At 55.7% G+C, this 5,000-nt stretch overlaps 2 non-coding genes across 2 annotated transcripts; both read right to left on the bottom strand.

Annotated features, from left to right (window-relative positions):
- Positions 1 to 212: 212 nt before the first annotated feature.
- Positions 213 to 366, bottom strand: LOC144420345 (5.8S ribosomal RNA). The gene has a single exon (XR_013474691.1). It is a non-coding gene; the product is annotated as a 5.8S ribosomal RNA (ribosomal RNA).
- Positions 367 to 664: 298 nt separating this feature from the next.
- Positions 665 to 2,418, bottom strand: LOC144420329 (small subunit ribosomal RNA). Its single transcript, XR_013474682.1, has one exon. It is a non-coding gene; the product is annotated as a small subunit ribosomal RNA (ribosomal RNA).
- Between the last annotated feature and the right edge of the window lie 2,582 nt (positions 2,419 to 5,000).

The raw sequence follows: 5,000 nt of genomic DNA, 5'->3' as shown, positions 1-5,000 counted from the left end.
ACCGTCGCCGCCTTGGCCCACGGTCGGTCTTGATCTCGTGACCGGACCGACCGACCTGGACCCGCCCCTCGAACGTAGTTGAACACGTCGAGGGGCCGGCGGTGTACGGGACACGCGGTCGCGCCGAGAAAGCTCGGCGACCGCTTCAACTTGGGGCGACGCCCGGCCGTCTTCGCAGAGGCCAGGCGACGGCCCTCGGGTGAGGACGAACGCGACCCTGAGGCAGACGCGGTCCCGGGATTGACCCGAGACCGCAATTCGCGTTCAGAAGGTCGACGTTCAATGTGTTCTGCAATTCACATTACTTCTCGCACTTGGCTGCGTCCTTCATCGACTCGCGAGCCGAGTGATCCACCGTTAAGAGTCGTCCTCGACGTTTCGCCCGGCGCCGAAGCGCGCGGACGTCACACTGTGGGATCGACCACAAAACCACCACCGACAACAACTGCACAAAAACACCAACAAACGGCGCCGAGCGACCGCCGGGCTGGGCCGGCGGCACATCGAGCGCGGTGCCCAGAAGCCACCATCGCACTCGGCTGCCTTGCTATGCCAACGTGTTACGCGTGTCGCACGGGGCGGAACCCCGATTGACGGCCGCCCTCTCGGCGGCACCCAAAGACAATTAAGTGCGCGGTCGGCCGGGGCCTACCACCACTTTCGGTAATGATCCTTCCGCAGGTTCACCTACGGAAACCTTGTTACGACTTTTACTTCCTCTAAATGATCAAGTTTGATCGTCTTCTCGACACGCCGACGCGGCCGTTGCCAGCCGCGACGGGGCCGATCCAAGGATCTCACTAAACCATTCAATCGGTAGTAGCGACGGGCGGTGTGTACAAAGGGCAGGGACGTAATCAACGCAAGTTGATGACTTGCGCTTACTGGGAATTCCTCGTTCAAGGGAAACAATTGCAAGTCCCTATCCCAATCACGAATGAGGTTCAACGGGTTACCCGGACCTTTCGGCCTAGGTTAGACACTCGCTGCTTCACTCAGTGTAGCGCGCGTGCGGCCCCGGACATCTAAGGGCATCACAGACCTGTTATTGCTCAATCTCGTGTGGCTAAACGCCACTAGTCCCTCTAAGAAGTTAGACGCCGACCGAGAAGGTCGCGTAACTATTTAGCATGCCAGAGTCTCGTTCGTTATCGGAATTAACCAGACAAATCGCTCCACCAACTAAGAACGGCCATGCACCACCACCCACAGAATCAAGAAAGAGCTCTCAATCTGTCAATCCTACCTGTGTCCGGGCCGGGTGAGTTTCCCCGTGTTGAGTCAAATTAAGCCGCAGGCTCCACTCCTGGTGGTGCCCTTCCGTCAATTCCTTTAAGTTTCAGCTTTGCAACCATACTTCCCCCGGAACCCAAAGACTTTGGCATCGTTTATAGTCAGAACTAGGACGGTATCTGATCGTCTTCGAACCTCTGACTTTCGCTCTTGATTAAAGAAAACATTCTTGGCGAATGCTTTCGCAGTAGTTCGTCTTCCGCCGATCCAAGAATTTCACCTCTAACGGCAGAGTACGGACGCCCCCGTCTGTCCCTCTTAATCATTACCTCGTGCTCCGAAAACCAACAAAATAGAACCGAGGTCCTATTCCATTATTCCATGCAACACTATGCAGGCGAACAGCCTGCTTTGAACACTCTAATTTTTTCAAAGTAAACTTATCGGCCACCGCCGACACTCAGTCAAGAGCACCGACGGAGAACCGAAGGTGAGGCGAACGCAACCAGTGACACGCCTTGCGACGGACCGGCGGCGCTCGCCCAAAATCCAACTACGAGCTTTTCAACCGCAACAACTTTAGCATACACTGTTGGAGCTGGAATTACCGCGGCTGCTGGCACCAGACTTGCCCTCCAATGGATACTCGTTAAGAGTTTTAGGATGTACTCATTCCAATTACAGGGCCTCGTTAGAGTCCTGTATTGTTATTTTTCGTCACTACCTCCCCGTGTCGGGAATGGGTAATTTGCGCGCCTGCTGCCTTCCTTGGATGTGGTAGCCGTTTCTCAGGCTCCCTCTCCGGAATCGAACCCTGATTCCCCGTTACCCGTTATCACAAAGGTAGGCACGTAGCGTACCTTCGACAGTTGATAGGGCAGACACTTGAATGATACGTCGTCGGTGCAGAGACCGTACGATCCGCGTGGTTATCCAGAGTCATCAAACGTCACAGGACGAACCCGGTCGGTTTTGATCTGATAAAAGCGCGCCTCCCGAAGTCGGCGCTTAATGCATGTATTAGCTCTAGAATTACCACAGTTATCCACTTCGCTTACGAGACCAAATAAACCAAGACTGATTTAATGAGCCATTCGCAGTTTCGCTTTACGAGAACTCGTACTTGCACCTGCATGGCTTAATCTTTGAGACAAGCATATCACTACTGGCAGGATCAACCAGATAGCTGCGACAGCTGCGCTCGGCCCTTGCTGGGCCGCCCGGCGCGTGCTCGTCGCATTCGTTTAAGACCGAGGCGATCGCCTGCGGCCGTACTCAGCTTCGACAGTCGCTGGCCGCGACGTCCACGCTCTCGCCGGCAGTGCCAGGCGGAGCGATTTGCGTTTTTTCTTTGCTCGCCCTCTCTCGGGCTCGATCCATTCAGTTTCGCACAAACAAGAGCTCTGCCGGCCGCCTGCAGCGGTGCCTAAAACCCGGGCATAACAATGCGACCGTTCTGCTAGGCCGACAAGCGCTCAAGCCAGACGCTCGATCGAACGCCCCCTACATATTAGTCGAGACAACGGCTCGCTCATTAGCATCGCGTTTGTACTTTAACTTTTTTCGGCTCGGCTTCTTTCGACGCCGATGCCGGCGACGCAGCACTCTCTCGCCCGCCAGCCACCGAGAAAAGGGTGCGCTCCGACCGGCCCCGCACCGCTCTTTCATGGCTCATTCGAGTTTACTGTCTTTCGCTCTGACATGCCTTACCTAGGGTTAGGTTAGTATGCTTGCACGTTTGTACTTTAACTTTTTTTGGCTCGGCTTCTTTCGACGCCGATGCCGGCGACGCAGCACTCTCTCGTCCGCCAGCCACCGAGAAAAGGGTGCGCTCCGACCGGCCCCGCACCGCTCTTTCTTGGCTCATTCGAAATTACTGTCTTTCGCTCTGACATGCCTTACCTAGGGTTAGGTTAGTATGCTTGCACGTTTGTACTTTAACTTTTTTCGGCTCGGCTTCTTTCGACGCCGATGCCGGCGACGCAGCACTCTCTCGCCCGCCAGCCACCGAGAAAAGGGTGCGCTCCGACCGGCCCCGCACCGCTCTTTCTGGGCTCATTCGAAATTACTGTCTTTCGCTCTGACATGCCTTACCTAGGGTTAGGTTAGTATGCTTGCACGTTTGTACTTTAACTTTTTTCGGCTCGGCTTCTTTCGACGCCGATGCCGGCGACGCAGCACTCTCTCGCCCGCCAGCCACCGAGAAAAGGGTGCGCTCCGACCGGCCCCGCACCGCTCTTTCATGGCTCATTCGAGTTTACTGTCTTTCGCTCTGACATGCCTTACCTAGGGTTAGGTTAGTATGCTTGCACGTTTGTACTTTAACTTTTTTTGGCTCGGCTTCTTTCGACGCCGATGCCGGCGACGCAGCACTCTCTCGCCCGCCAGCCACCGAGAAAAGGGTGCGCTCCGACCGGCCCCGCACCGCTCTTTCTTGGCTCATTCGAAATTACTGTCTTTCGCTCTGACATGCCTTACCTAGGGTTAGGTTAGTATGCTTGCACGTTTGTACTTTAACTTTTTTCGGCTCGGCTTCTTTCGACGCCGATGCCGGCGACGCAGCACTCTCTCGCCCGCCAGCCACCGAGAAAAGGGTGCGCTCCGACCGGCCCCGCACCGCTCTTTCTTGGCTCATTCGAAATTACTGTCTTTCGCTCTGACATGCCTTACCTAGGGTTAGGTTAGTATGCTTGCACGTTTGTACTTTAACTTTTTTCGGCTCGGCTTCTTTCGACGCCGATGCCGGCGACGCAGCACTCTCTCGCCCGCCAGCCACCGAGAAAAGGGTGCGCTCCGACCGGCCCCGCACCGCTCTTTCATGGCTCATTCGAGTTTACTGTCTTTCGCTCTGACATGCCTTACCTAGGGTTAGGTTAGTATGCTTGCACGTTTGTACTTTAACTTTTTTTGGCTCGGCTTCTTTCGACGCCGATGCCGGCGACGCAGCACTCTCTCGCCCGCCAGCCACCGAGAAAAGGGTGCGCTTCGACCGGCCCCGCACCGCTCTTTCTTGGCTCATTCGAAATTACTGTCTTTCGCTCTGACATGCCTTACCTAGGGTTAGGTTAGTATGCTTGCACGTTTGTACTTTAACTTTTTTTGGCTCGGCTTCTTTCGACGCCGATGCCGGCGACGCAGCACTCTCTCGCCCGCCAGCCACCGAGAAAAGGGTGCGCTCCGACCGGCCCCGCACCGCTCTTTCTTGGCTCATTCGAAATTACTGTCTTTCGCTCTGACATGCCTTACCTAGGGTTAGGTTAGTATGCTTGCACGTTTGTACTTTAACTTTTTTCGGCTCGGCTTCTTTCGACGCCGATGCCGGCGACGCAGCACTCTCTCGCCCGCCAGCCACCGAGAAAAGGGTGCGCTCCGACCGGCCCCGCACCGCTCTTTCATGGCTCATTCGAGTTTACTGTCTTTCGCTCTGACATGCCTTACCTAGGGTTAGGTTAGTATGCTTGCACGTTTGTACTTTAACTTTTTTTGGCTCGGCTTCTTTCGACGCCGATGCCGGCGACGCAGCACTCTCTCGCCCGCCAGCCACCGAGAAAAGGGTGCGCTCCGACCGGCCCCGCACCGCTCTTTCTTGGCTCATTCGAAATTACTGTCTTTCGCTCTGACATGCCTTACCTAGGGTTAGGTTAGTATGCTTGCACGTTTGTACTTTAACTTTTTTCGGCTCGGCTTCTTTCGACGCCGATGCCGGCGACGCAGCACTCTCTCGCCCGCCAGCCACCGAGAAAAGGGTGCGCTCCGACCGGCCCCGC

This window comes from Styela clava, chromosome 2 (assembly GCF_964204865.1).
Source record: "Styela clava chromosome 2, kaStyClav1.hap1.2, whole genome shotgun sequence".
Taxonomy (NCBI): domain Eukaryota; kingdom Metazoa; phylum Chordata; class Ascidiacea; order Stolidobranchia; family Styelidae; genus Styela; species Styela clava.
The sequence above is the reverse complement of the archived record's forward strand: the minus strand, read 5'-3'. Positions and strand labels throughout refer to the sequence as shown.